Source organism: Lygodium microphyllum, chromosome 26 (assembly GCF_053477565.2).
Source record: "Lygodium microphyllum isolate KBCC chromosome 26, Lygodium_microphyllum_v1.1.10, whole genome shotgun sequence".
NCBI lineage: Eukaryota > Viridiplantae > Streptophyta > Polypodiopsida > Schizaeales > Lygodiaceae > Lygodium > Lygodium microphyllum.
The window spans coordinates 38,572,626-38,588,201 of NC_141160.1; positions in this window are offsets into that span (position 1 = coordinate 38,572,626).

The following is a 15,576-nucleotide window of genomic DNA, read 5'->3' on the forward strand; positions in this document are numbered from 1 at the left end:
CAGTCGCACATTATGACTGTTGGAGTTCCCATTTTTGTCTCTCTCTCTTCTTGCTCTTGCTATCCGCCATAGCTCACTTCCAAGCAAGCTTCGACCCTTCTCACCTTTTAATAGAAAACCCCATACTATTAGATAAAATAACTTTGGTACCTTTTGGATTGATTAATGAGTCACATCATGTGCAACATATCCATAAAAAATGTATTAAGAAAGATAATCCTTCCTTCAATAGTGGTTCTTGCCATCCTAATCCACCCTTTATCACGAGAAGATGATGATGATGCACCTTGCCAATAACCACAAGTTCAGTAACTCAAACAGAATGCAAAAGGTTCATGTTATGTGACGTTCTTGGATGCATCCTCAGAAAACAAGTCCTCGAGCCAAGAAGTAACTAATTCCCAAACCAAACCCGAAATAGCAATGATACCCTTCCAGTATCCCAAGGAGCAAGAAGAGACCTCATTGAAAGAGGACATTGGTTCCACTGAATCATTAGAAGAGGAGACTACTCCCTTGAAGGAGTCGGATCTCTACCTAGAAGCAGTTCGTAGGACCTTCATTCGTAAAGTGGAAGGAGAAAAGAAATTAACATTTGTGGATGCATATGGTATCAAATGCACTTGAAGGTGGGTATCAATCTTTCAGAAGAAGAACTATCGGTCCTACTGCATGATCTACTGAGAAGGAAAACTTCGACGTGTTTGCATGGTCGTACAAAGATCTGAAGGGGATTGATCCTGTGGTGTGCCAACATCACATCGATCTAGAGCTTGACATCAATCCTGTGAGGCAAAGACAGAGGTACATGAACCCAAATTACTCTGCCCTAGTGAAGGCTCAACTACTGGAGCTCCTTGAAGCTAAGTTTATCTATCCAATGGCCAATAGTGAATGAGTTTTGCCCATTGTGGTAGTAGCCAAGAAGAATGGAAAGCTGTGAATATGTGTGGACTTCCGAAAGTTGAACTCCAAGACCAAGAAGGATCATTTCCCTATTCATTTCACGGACCATTGTTGGACACATTGGCAGGCCAAGAGCTTCATTCTCTCTTGGATGGATTCAGTGGATATAATCAAGTCTAGATCGCTGAAGAAGATCAATCCAAAACAACCTTCACAATAGAATGGGGAACTTATGCTTATAGAGTGATGTCGTTTGGGCTTTGTAATGCCCCTGCTACCTTCCAACGAGTGATGATGGCCGCATTCCAAAACCATCTACATGACTTCATTGAGGTATACCTAGATGACTTCTGTGTCTATAGCCTAATTCATGAGCATTGGGACACCTAGAGCAGTGTTTTGGTAGATGTCGAGAGTATGGAATCTCTCTCAACCCCGACAAATGCATATTTGGTGTCTCGTCTTAGGAGTTATTTTGGGCCACATTGTCTCTACACAAGGGATAGCGATGGACCCTGCAAAGATCGAGAAGATTGCAATCTTAATTGTGTCAACCAACCTCAAACAATTGAGGGGATTCCTTGGCCATGTGGGCTATTACAAAAGATTCATTGCACACTTTACAACAAAGGTAGTCCCCTTGCATAAATTCCTAAAAAAAGATGTAGAGTTCATGTGGACTATTGATTATGATAAGGTGTATCAACACCCTGAAGTAGTGTCTAATTGAAGCACCCATCATGTACCCTCCTGATTGGACAAAGGAGTTCCATGCACACACTGATGCATTGGTTGAAGGCTTAGGCATAGACTTATGTTAGAAGGGCTCCTCAAAGTTAGATCAACCCATCTATTATTCCAACCGAAAAGTAACTGACAGAGAAAGGAACTATACCATGATGGAGCTAGAGTGCCTAGCAATGGTGTTTGCCTTGGAGAAGTTTCGACACTACTTGCTATCGACACACTTCAAATTCTACGTGGATCATGAGGCCATGTCCTTCTTATGATGAACAATTCCGATGTGAAGGGAAGAATGATGAGATGGCTCCTTCTATTTCAGAAGTTCGACTTTGAAGTGGTTACCAAACCTAGTCTCTCCCATGTCCTGGCTGATCATCTACCATGAATCCCTCAAAGCAATGAAGAGGAGCAGGATGACCCTGACCTCCCTGATGCTTCCTTGTTTCTAGTCGAAACTATTACCCCTTGGTACACAAACATAGCCAACCTCTTGGCAACACAATAGTATCCCCTAGTATCTCTAGCTGAGAGGAGAAGAAGCTTCTATTAGAAGAAGTTTTCTTTCCTATTAAGTTACATGTGGCTATCAAGGAATGCTTGGGAGATGACGAGTCCCTGCAACGTCGTCTCTTGCACCTAGAATGTCTAGATGAGACTCGTAAGATGGGCTTATAGTTTATGGAAGCCACGCAAGCTTGTCGAGAGGCCTATCATGATAGCTTTATTATGGAAAATCAGAGTTTGCAGCAAGAAGAATGTGCACAAGAGGGAGATGAGAGCTCAAAGTACAAGAACAAAATCTTGCTTACTAAGTTGCTCAAAGCACAACTTGGAAAGTGACTGTCAAGACCGAGTGATGGATACCTCGCCACCGACAACTTAATCAACACTTAAGCAACAATGCTCTCTCCCTAGGTGCTACTGTGTGGTCCCTTCCATGTTGGATGAGTGTGATGTGGCGAGCAGTGGTACCTCCTGCTGCCGAGATGACTCCAACTCCGCAAGCGTCCGCACAATGATTAATCTTGACCATATGCAAATTGGGCCAAGTTTTTCTTACCCTACCCCTTACTGAAGTCAGTTAGGTTAAGTGTGGGGACATACGTATATGAGTTATGATCAAGTGTTCGGCTCGTGTGGCATAGTCAATGCGATCTATTGAAGTTTTAAATGTGGGGACATGTCCATGCACGTCCACTTTGCATACCCTCCTAAAAACCTCCTTATGAAATAATTTGAGTGTACCATGTCCTAGTCCTTCCCTGATGGGGTCCCTTCCCCACCCACTCATCCCATTTTCACGCCGTCTTGGGGCCATTCCTTGTCCGTGTGGCTTTATCCTTTGTTTTGTCGTTTTTTCATGTGAATGTACTCTACTTTCACCAAAAGTAAAAATTGACCTTCTACCCTATTTTCCCCTTTAAACTAGCCACTTTTCCTTTTTGTAGCCCTCAGTTCTGATCTACATATCACGAGTTATTAATTTTTAACAAATTTTCTGTCCCTTTAACGTGTTTCCATGCAAACATGCCTTTTTCGCTTTGGAACTGCAATCTAATACTACAATCTGATATCTATCCTCCCCTTGATATTTTTCCATTTTTACTACGCGTTATTGCAATGCACAGTTTCTCTATTATGAAATTTTCCGTAATTTTGGGTCTTCTCGCTTGTATTTTTGGCTATTTTTTCATGTGAACCTACCTTAACCACCTTGGAATTTAATTATGATTTGACAACCTTGTCGGACTTACTCTCTTGCACAATTTTCCTTTTTCCTTCATCTTGTTTTGGCCCACTAATTTTATTTTATTAAATTTTCCATGCATTTTTATCCTTATTTTTCGTATTTTTTCCATGTGAATGCCCTCTAATGCCATCGAAATTGAGGTCTAACCTCCCAACCCTATATCGTAGGTTTTCCCTGATATTTTTCCTTTTTATTGCACTTTGTTCTGATGCACAAATTTTCTCGTATAAATTTTCAACTCCTTTTTTATTTGTGTTTTTACTATTTTTTCCATGCAAATGCACCCTACCAACCCCAAAACCATGTTCTACCGCCTGTCACTTTCTTGTAGATATCTTTTCTTTTCATTCTTCTTGGTTTCAATCGCCAGATTTTTCTATATTAATTTTTATTCCTATTTTTGGATGCATTTTTTCCATTTTTTCCATGCGAACGGGTCTTCTCCCTGTCAAAACTGTGTTCAAAGGTGACACCCCAGTCCAACACATCATCTTGGATATTTTTCCTTTTGATTGCTCTTTGTTTTGACTGACAAATTTATCGATACTTTGGCATATTTTTTCTTTTTGCTATTTGTCCATCGGGTGCATGGATTAATTATTATTAATTTTTTTGTACTTAGCATTTTGACGTTTTACATGTTTTCGTGCAAACGCCTGCGTTTTTGTGATCTTACGCGCATTGCCGCATCCGTGTTGACGTCCTTCTCCCATGCGCACACCCCACACGTTATGTCAAACCCATTGTCGTAAATTTTTTTACCCTTGCCACCCACAATCATGGCGGGCCGTGAGGGGAAGCTCCTCATGTTGTTATTATTATTATTATTCTTCTTTTAATTATTATTTATTTTATTTTTGAAAAAGCAAACAAACCCCTTTTACTTTCCCCCTCCCCCCAACTACCTCCCAGCCCGACCCTCCCTTCTCTCTCCGTGCACCCTCTCTCTCCCTACCTCCCTCTATCCTAGTCGCCCTCTCTCCCTCCCTACGGGCTACCCCACCCTCCCTCCCCCTTGCCCTTCCCTCCTCCACTCCTTCTCCTCCCTCCTTCTCCCTCCCCTTCATCCATCTCCATCCCACTTCCCTCCTCCCCTCTCCCCCACTCCCCCTCGTTGACCGCCTGCCCCTTGGGTCTCAATGCCACCTCCTCGTCATCACGGCTATTGCCCATCACTTGGAACTACTGCCACCTCGTCATCACAATCATCGCCCACCACTCAAAAGTGCCTCCCGCCACTCGAAAATGCTGCCACCCCATCATCACGGACACCGCTTGTGAGATCGCCACCCGTCCGAAGTGTCGTCTGTCCCTGCACCTCGGTCGTTGCCTCCTCCTACCCCGCGCCTCGGCCTCTCCTCCCCCCCTGTGATAAAGCTGCACTCGTTATGCACTCAACACGGCACAGAAAGGTAACACGATATATGAGCTCAAGGTATACTCTTGTATTATTCAATCCAAAAAGCGGGACAACATAGACACATCCCATGACTACACCCTCGTGACGCCACACATAAGAGGGTTCACCATTATAGGTCAAGGGATGCCCATGAGTCCTCCTAATGGGAGAGGAAACATAATCCCGAATGTGCCCATATGTTGCCTATTACTGGATTGCTATCCTCAGCAATCTAAGGGTAGCATCTTGTTATTTTGACTTATTCGGGGTCTTAACACAGCTTTTTCTAGCAAGTTGGTCAGTGCCTGCCGGTCTAATTGGACCGCGGGGTCTTAACACAGTCTATACTATCAGACTGGTCAGTGTCTGCCGCACTAGGACTTGGGGTCTAAACACAGCCTTTTCTAGCAAGCTGGTCAGTGTCTACCCATCTAAACTGGACAGTTGGGGCTTTGTTGCGTGGAGTTATTTGCTGATTGTTACCATGCGGGTCCACCCTCGACTCGATTATATTTGAGGAGTGGGGCACGTTTGGGGTCTATGATTGAGAACCGCCTTATTTTTGGGTTTTCTTGGAGAGGCTCAAGGGTCGTTGGAAGGGGCAAGGGGGTTCTCCTCAAGCCAAAGGGCGAATGCATCCTTTCCGCGTTCGCGGGCCTCCGCTTCTGAGATCCAAGTGGCCTCCTTGAGTGGATGCCCGCGCCACTTGGTGAGGTATTCGGGGAAGCCTCTTTGTTCCTGGCGTCGGAGGAATGCTTCTACTTCGAAGGGACCATTGGCATGGAGCATTGGTACACGCTGTCCCCATCTAGATAGAACCTGCGCAGAAGACGAGCATGAAATGTATTATGAACACAAACACTGTCTGGCAGGTCCAGTTTGTAGGTGACTTCGTTCAGCACTTGAGTGATTCGGTAGGGTCCATAGTATCGGTGATTGAACTTGGGGGTCATGTTTTTGGAAAGTGACATGTTTTTGGAGCTAACTAGGACCATGTCTCCCTTGGCGAATAGTACAACCTTTCTCTTCTTGTTTGCTTGCTCTGTCATGGTGATCTTGCTCTGCTCAAGGCTTTGCTTAGCTGTTGCGTTGCGGTCTCTCCACTTCTTCAAGAATTCTTCTGCATCTTGATCTTCCGCTTTGGCCGCTCCGGATGCTAAGGCCAGTGGTGTAATGACTTCTTTTACTGTGGCTAACTCGAAGGGGGTGTACCCCGTTGCCGAGTGGATGGAGCTGTTGTAGTGGAATTCCAATACATCAAGGTACAAGGCCCAATCTTTCTGGTCCACTCGGGCATAGCTTCGGAGATAATCTTCAATGCCTTGGTTGACTCGTTCTGTCTGTCCATCTGTCTCTGGGTGGAAGGATGATGAGAATCTCAATTGTGTTTCCAGGGTCCTGAAAAGCTCCTTCCACATGTCGCTCATGAATCTTCCATCTCTATCTAATACAATGGCCAGTGGTAAGCCATGAAGTTTAAATACATGTGTGAAGAAGAGGTGTGCTACCTCCTTGGCATTCAGTGGTGGTTTGGCTCGGATGAAGTGAGCCTGTTTGGAGAAATAGTCCACCACTACAAAGATGATTGTGTACCCATGGGATTCAGGTAGTTCCACAATGAAGTCCATGCTGATGACGTCCCATGGGCGGTTGGGTACCGGTAATGGTTGTAGTAGTCCTGCTGGTCTTGATCGTGGTGCTTTGACCATTTGGCAAGTGGGGCAAATTTTGATGTAGCCTATCACTTCTTCCTTCATATTTGGCCAAAAGAACTGTTTCCTAAGAGCCTCCAATGTTTTGCTTTGCCATTTGTGGCCTCCAATCTTGCCATCATGTATCTCATGCAGGATGAGCTTCTTTAACTCCACATTGTTGGGGATATACAATCTCTTGCCTAAAAATAGGATACTCTCCTCTAAGGTGTACATTCCATGGGGGTTCTTCTCTGCTTCCACATCCTTGATTATCTTGTGCATTTCTTGGTCTTGCTCCAGGGCCTCTTTGACGAGTTCTATGAAGTTGCTACTGACCACACTATGACAGCTTTCAGGTCAGCTTTCCGGCTCAAGGCATCTGCTATCTTGTTAGTGGAGCCGGGCTTGTGCTTAATCTCCAGGTCGAATTCGGCTAAGAAGTCTAGCCAGCGGGCTTGCTTTGCCGATAACTTGGGTTGGGATTGGAAGTATTTGAGGGAGATATTGTCGGTGAAGACTATTGTATGCTTGTCTTGAACATAGTGCTTCCATTTTCTAAGGCAGTGGATGACTGCCAACATTTCCTTCTCATGTGTGCTCCACCTTGTTTCAGCATCGGTAAATTTCTTTGATTCATAAGCAATGGGTGACCTTCCTGTACCAGTACACCTCCTATGCCATAGTCAGATGCATCTGTAGATATTTCAAAGGGTTTGGTGAAGTTCGGCACCCTTAGGACGGGAGTTTGGCTCATGCACTTCTTCATCTGCTTAAAGGCTTCCTGTTGCGCGTTCCCCCATGTAAAAGAGTGATCTTCTTTGGTGAGGTGGGAGAGGGGGGCAGTGATGAGGCTGTAGTCTTTGATGAACCTCCGACAAAATACTGTGAAGCCGAGGAATTCCTGCACTTCTCTTACAGTTTTCAGTACAGGCCATCTTTGGACAGCTTCCACTTTCTTAGGGTCCACTTTGATTCCATCTGCTCCTACAATAAAGCCTAGGAACTCCAACTCTTTCACTGCAAACTCACATTTTTCCGGCTTGGCATATAACTGATGCTGCCGCAGTTTCTCAAAAACTCGGCGTAAGTGCTGCTTGTGCTCTTCTAGGGTCTTGCTGTAGACTAGGAGGTCATCTATGTAGATAATGACAAAGATATCTATCTCGGGTCTAAAGATTCCATCCATGAGGCCACAAAATGTGCCTGGCCCATTGGTTAGGCCGAAACCTAATACTAACCACTCAAAACTACCATATCAGGTACGGAAGTTTTTCCAAAATTCTAACAACATCAATGTCAAACACAGGTACAATTGATTCATTCACTTTGAGAAAAGCATCCTCTTCATCATTCTCTACTTCTCCAACCATGTTTATACCCTGTGCATACAAAGCTTTAGTGTCTTTTGCCAAAACAACACTAGGTACCATATTCCGATGAATTCTCTTCTTTCCCTTCTTGATTGTTACCCTTGCAGCACCCCAATCCTGTTTCACTTTAGCCTGCTTGAACCAAGGCCTTCCCAACAGAATTGGATAGGGACTATCCCCTTCATCCATCTTGAGCACTACAAAATTTACAGGAAAGGTCAAACCTGAAATTGTGATTTGCTGATTCCTGAGTATTCCAAGAGGTTGGATCCTTCTCTGATCAGCCATCTTCAATTGAAATGGAGCTTCTTCCAATTTACGGAGATTAAGCTTTGTATACAGGAACTCAGGTAAAATATTCACACTTGACCCTCCATCCAAAAGTGCTCCCTGTATTTCCTGATTCTGATAAGTCACAGTGATTTTAGGAACTTTATAGTCCACATCCTCAGCTTCAACTTGACATACATCAGGCTCATCAGCCTGGTCATCCTCCTCAGCAAGGCTTTTAAGCACCTGTCTTTTAAATTCAGGCACTAGACTCAATATTTGATCCATAGTGACTGTGGTATGCTTCAGGACTTCTGCTGTTATCTGAGCCTCCTTGGCTTCCTGTTGCAGAATCTCCTCCTGAATATCCATCTGCTTGCCTGTCTTTTGACCTTTCAAATCAATACTCTCCTTTTTTTGCTTTTTCTGAATCAGATTCAGACATTCCTGTCTGACTTGTTTCTGTGTATCCCAAAAATGAGGGTTTTTCATCTCCTTATGAGAGACAACAGGGTCGGCAACATACTGTGCCCCTGATCTGGTGACTACCAAAACTGGTGCTGCCTTTTCAGGAACACCTTCCATCTGCATACAGTTAGAACAATCACAATGATCCTGAAATAAACCATGCCCAGTTTTTTGATTCTCTTGCCACCTATCTTCAGAACTTTGCTTTGACTCTTCCACAATCACAACATTGGCCTGTGGAGGTCTATTCTGCTGCACTTGTGCAGGCTGTCTCTGATTATTGTATCTGATAATGGGTATCCCCCTTTCTTCCCTATGCTTGCACCATAGAGGGCAATTTGGACCTTGCCTATGTCCTGTCTGATCACAGTAGGTACATGGATCTTTAGGTCCTTGCTGGTTGGGTGGCACCCAATTGTTCCTTCCTTGAAATCTTCTGGGGCCTTCCCCTCCTCTGTTCCTGTCTGGTTCCACAGCATTGGCAGCTGGTCCATTAGCTCTCTGTGCTGATGGTCCAGGATGTGACCTGTTATTAGGATTATACCAACAATTTGCATCTGTATGTCCCTGTTTCTGACAAGTGTTGCAATAGGGTCTCTCCTTTTTAGTGGAAGTAGAGATTCCCATACTCTTCAATGTTGCAGCAATCTACTTGCTCAAATTTTGCACCTTGGCTTTGGACTTACCATTACCATTCTTATCCTTCCTTGTTTTGCTCTTGCCTTTATGTTTGTGCTTCCTCTTCTTTTTCCTGCTTTTAGTCTTCCTGTCCTCAGTATCAGAACCCTCTGAATCTGAGTCAGAATCCTCATCTTCTGAATCTGTGTCTGAGTCAGTCTCTGAATCTGAATTTGACTCTGTATCTGAGTCTGAATCACTGTCCTGTTTCTTCTTCTTTCTGTATTTAACACTTCCCAATCTTTTCTCTGCTCTTCTGGTAGTTGTCACCAATTCATTGAAGCCTCCTGCTCCCCCAGGGATGTATGTACTTGCTACTGCAGTTTTGAGAGTGTCTCTCAAACCATTACAGAAATATTCCCCTAACATTTCATTAGTAGGTCTCTCTGTTGTTGGTGCCAGCCTCCCATTCAAGTCCAGGAATTGCTATGCATAATCCTCCACCAGGAGCCTCTTTTGTTTCATTGTTTTCAGTTTTTTCAAGATATCAGTTTGGAGTCTTCCACCTCCTGAATCTTGATAGAAAAGCTGTCTGCAAAGCTTGTGTGTCAGGAAAATGTGCTGCACCATACTGTATGAACCAGTTCATGGCCTTACCCTCCAGTGTGGCAGAACACTGCTGCTTCTTCACATCATCCCCATACAATACTCCTAGTCCACTTGCCTCCCATTTTGTGCTAAATTGAGCTACATGGGCATCAAGGTCTTCCTTCTTGGATTCACCCTTGAATGTGGCAAATTTAACTTTGAGATTTGCTGGGTTAAGAGGTTGTGCCATTGATCCTGGTACTACTGCTGCTACAGTCTGTTTTCTGACAATTGCTTTAGCCAATGGATGAAATGTTAACATTCTCCTAGACTGTCTCTGAATCTGTGTTAGTGCCAATGCACCCACAAATCTATTTCTATCTCTCTCTTCTGCCCCTGGGGTAAATGGTCCCTCCTGAACCTCATGTTGTTGGAAAGCCTCTTCAGTCCTGATATCTGACTTGGACCTGCCTGTTCTGTCTGGGTTTCCTGATCACTCAGATAACCCAGGGTATCAACCTGACTTCCATGATTTGACCTTTGATGTGCCTTCTGTTTCTGTTTTTCTTCCTGTTCTAGCTTGGCCTGTAATCTGGTATAGTAAGTACCAAAACCCTCACCCCTGTACTTTTCAGCAGACATGCACTATACATCTGTTCTGTCATTAGCCCTATCTGCTGTTAGTCCCAAGGCAAGTAGTACTCACACTAATGACACACACAACCATAGGCCTTAGACCAAGGTCCTTTGCATTTTCTGGGTGCATTTGTCAGATCATAAGAGTGCTGAAATCTCCACAAGCAGCGGTTTCCCCAAAATGTCTGCCAGGCAGCTTCTAAGGACTCCTTTGGGAACAATTTGAAATGTTCGAAATTTGCTTTCCAGACCTGCCCCTTAATTTTCCTGATAACGTTCCCAGGTACATCAGAAAACTTGGTTTTCAGAAATACCTGATTATAGATTTCGATTTCCTCTTGCTCTGTTTTCCAATGTCTAAACTCCTGAAGCAAGGTTTGTGCAAACGCTTCGAATTCTTCCTCTTCCGTTATCCAATGTTGATATTCTTCAAGCCAAGTACCCATTCTTGCCCGTCTTCAATAATTCAGAAACTGTGGGTATCCAATTCATTCTAGTCGCCAGGCTTGAGAAAATAACAAAGTTGATTAACAAGCAGAGATTCGCAAGGATCCACTGTGCTGGGACACGGGCTGGTTGATGGGGTATGAAGCCATTGGGATGATGGTCCTAATGGGGCTAATAAAGTGCTGCCAACGGGTTGGTGAGGCCGAAGAAGAAGCAGGAAGATGATTTTGATCACTAGGTTGCTCTCACAATCTGCAACAACCGAAGATTCACGAGGATCGAAGATTGCAGGATCGCCAAGTGTTAAGGGCCAATTTCCACCCTTAATATACCAAACAGATACAGAACCTCCATAATAGATAATCAAAATCTGATTCTGAATATTGATAATCTGACTTCTCAGATACACATTCTGATCGCGATACGATATTCAATATTCACTATTCATCACCATTAACCTTATCAATGGAATCAGATAATTCAGAATACAGTACAGAGAATCAGATATACACAGGCAAAATCAGGTAACATCCTTTCATTGCCAAAACAGAACTGTCTTCTACAGCAGCGCATTCCGATTCTCTCTTCCTTCCACGAATAGTTACATACCCAAAAGGTTCATGACTCTTCCATTCAAAAAGGTACAACTGACACCCCTTCATATCCCTTACGCCCTAAGGCTCAAACTAAAGTGATAAATAATCCCTAAGGTTATGCCTCTAACAGAAGGCTTGTTCAAACAGTGGCCCTTCAGTCCCACTACAGCCATCCAACCAAAATGGTCATGGAAATGGGATCATTGGAAGAAGAGGTATTCCAAATAGTCAGTATGAAGTAGGAGAAGCTTCACAAAGGCATGATGACTATTTGGGCAGTTTGAATGGAGCTAATACTCAAGCTTTTGGACTGCATACTCAAAATTCCAGGGGTACTTTACCAACAGGAAGATTACATGGTAATTCTCAGCCATCTGTTGGAAGATTTCAGTCTCAATTTGGAGGTTCTGTACTTGGAAATCCTGATCAGCCAATCTTGGGACAACAACCCTTTCATGATAGAGAATTCAAGGACAAAATTGTTTTAGCCAAATTCAATGGCCAGTCATCTTCACCATCAGAATTAGAGGAATGGACCTCTAAGATGGAGTCCTACTTTGATATATACCCTAAAACTGATGATATGAAGATTCACTTTGCTTCCTTGTATCTAGAAGGATTTGCCCATACTTGGTGGAGGTATATCAAGAAAGAGAATGTACTTATTGAGAATTGGGAAGCTTTCAAGGCACTTATGGCTGACGTATTTGTTTCGCCTCTTGAAAAAGAGAAGCTAGCACGGAGATGGTATGGTTTGGAACAAAGGGGCCTAAGTGTAAGAGAATATACAAACCAATTCCTCAACTTGACCATGTATGTGGAAAGCATCAGTGATGAGGCCAAGCTTCACAAGTTTATGTATGGTTTGGAGCCATCTTTGTCAGCTGATGTTATGGCGCAAAATCCTACTTCACTTTTCGAGGCTATTGAGCTTGCGGAGCGCTATGGAAGAAAGTATAGGAAAGAGTCTTCATTTCAGCCAAGTTATGGACAGCCAAGGACTGTTTTAAAGCAAGGACAAGTTGGTAACATTTATGGCAGCAATCATATGCCTAGTGGGAGCTTACAGGTACCGACTTATCCTCCATTCAATGCTTCTAGGTTTCAAAGTAATTTCAGGATAGCAAACAGTCCAAAGGTTGAATTTAAGCAGGGTGACAACAAGCCTAAGTCCAGTTCAGCTAATACAAATCCCAAATCTATTCCCATGGATCTTTACAAGGAAAGAAAGGACAAGGGTTTATGCTTCAAGTGTGGAGAAAAGTATACTCTTGATCATGCTTCAAAGTGTGTATATAAAAATGTCAAGCCAAAGCTTCAGAGTATGCTAGTTTTTGAGGACTTTGAAGATGACATAGATGAAGCTAATGTAGTGGCAATCAATGCTGAAAATGAAGATTTTGAGGATGATGGTGGACAGGAGTACTTTTATGATCCAGCCGACTCTTTTCCTTTTGATCCAGGGGGAGATGTTCCGTTTGATCCTAGTGGATCTTGTGATGAGTCGCTTGCTGCCACTAATTGTTCTATCTCTATGGATGCTTGGACGGGATCTAAGAGCCCTAATACACTTCGTATGAAGGGAAGTATATATGGAAAGCCAGTGTTCATCTTGATAGATAGTGGCAGTACTCACAATTTTGTCAATAAGTCCATCATGGACAAGTTAAATTGTGTTCCCACAGACTTACAGCAGCCCATTAGAGTACAAGTGGCTAATGGTGAAGAGGAAATCAGCACACAGATTTGCCCACAGGTTTCTTTGCAGTTGGCTGAAAATTTTGAAGTCAAAGTAAACCTGATCACTTTGGAAATGGGGCCCATAGATATTGTACTTGGTTGTGATTGGTTGATGACATTAGGCAGGATCACTATGGATTTCTCACAGTTATATATGGAGTTTATCTCCAATGGACAGCTCATCCATTTACAGGGAATTTCTAATGGATCTGATTTTCAGCTTATCACCATTCAACAACTCAAGAGAGAGTACAAGAAGCGCTCACAGATATTTGTTTTGCATTTGAACAAAGAAACATAGGATCAGCCCAATAATTCAGCAAACCATCCAGCCTTGACAGCTCTTCTTGAGGAGTATAGAGATTTGTTTGAAGTACCTACTTCATTGCCTCCTAAGAGAGCGGTGGATCACCCCATTGATTTGGAGCCCAACTCAAAGACAATCAATAAGCCACCTTATAGACTATCAAAATGTGAACGAGAGGAAGTAGCCAAGCAAATCAAAGAGCTTCTTGAAATGGAATTCATTGAACCAAGTTCTTCACCTTATGCATCTCCAGTCCTGTTAGTCAAAAAGAAAGATGGATCTTTCAGAATGTGCATTGACTACAGGGATCTCAATAAGATAACAGTGAAGAACAGGTATCCTATACCCAGGATTGATGATTTGCTTGATGAACTTAAGGGGGCTCGATTTTTCACAAAGATTGATTTGAGATCAGGGTATCATCAGATTCGCATGAGAGAGGGTGATGAAGTCAAGACTACTTTTAGGACTGATCGTGGGCTCTATCATTTCTTGGTGATGCCATTTGGACTTACAAACGCTCCAGCTACCTTTCAAAGCCTGATGAATAAGGTCTTGCAACCTTTCCTCTTTCAGTTTGTCTTGGTGTTCTTTGATGACATTTTGATCTATAGCAAGACTTTACAGGATCACTTGGCACATATGAGGAAGGTTTTTGATGTGTTGAGACATCATAGGCTTTTTGCTAAGGAGAAGAAGTGCTCTTTCATGCACACTGAAGTGGAATACTTGGGGCATATGGTCAGTGAAAAAGAAATACAGGCGGATCGCAAGAAGGTGCAATGCATAAGAGATTGGCCAACGCCTACTACTACTACCTCTCTTAGAGGATTTCTTGGTCTATCTTCATTCTATCGCTGATTTATAAAGCATTATGAGGCAATTGCAGCTCCTTTGACTGACAGGTTGAAGAAAGAGGCTTTCTTTTGGGATGCTCTTGCAGATAGCAGCTTCAACCAGTTAAAGAAACTACTTACTTCTGCTCCTATCCTAGTATGCCCGGATTTCTCCAAAGAGTTTACTATACAGTGTGATGCTAGTGGCCGTGGCATTGGGGCTGTTTTGCTTCAGGAGCATGGAGTAATTGCATTTGAGAGCTGTAAGCTTACAGATAAGGAGATGGCCATGAATGTTTATGACCAGGAAATGTTGGCTATCCTGCATGCAATCAAGAAATGGTGCCATTACTTATATGGCAGCCGATTCAGAGTACATAGTGATCATCGGGTACTCAAGTATTTCCTTACTCAGTCAAATCTCACTCCAAAGCAACGACGATGGGTAGCTACATTACAGAATTATGACTTTGACATCACTCATACAAGGGGCAAAGATAACATAGTGGCTGATTCTCTTTCTCGTATGTGGGCCTGCAAAGTGTCAGCCATGACAGAACTACATAGTGATTGGATTGAAGAACTACAGGAGGCCTATCTTTTAGATGAGGAATTCAGCCAAATCTTTCAGAAATTACAGCAAGGTCTTATGGAAGAAAACTCGCATTACCAGCTTAAAAATGGTCTTATTTGGTGGAAGGGCAAGATTGTTATTCCCTCTACTTCTTCTTTCAAGCGAAAAATTATGGAGGAGTTACATTCTTCGCCTTTAGCTGGACACTTGGGAGTTTTCAAGACTTATGACAGGATCAACAAGAGCTTTTATTGGAAAGGACTGTGGAAAGATGTCAAGGACTTCGTTATGAAGTGTATGCCTTGTCAGCAAAATAAGGATAGCACCCATAAGCCAGGAGGTTTGTTACAGCCATTGCCTATTCCTACGGGTAAATGGACTCATATTACTATGGACTTTATCACTGGCTTACCAAGAAGGGGTGGAATAGTATTTATGTGGTGGTTGACAGACTCACCAAAGCAGCTCATTTTATCCCAACAAAAATTCAGTTTACTGCTTCTCAAGTGGCCAATCAGTTTATGGAGCATATTTTTAGACTACATGGATTACCGCAGGTGATTTTCCATGATAGGGACTCAAAGTTTATGAGTAACTTCTGGCAAGCGGTATTTACATCTATGGGCACTAAGT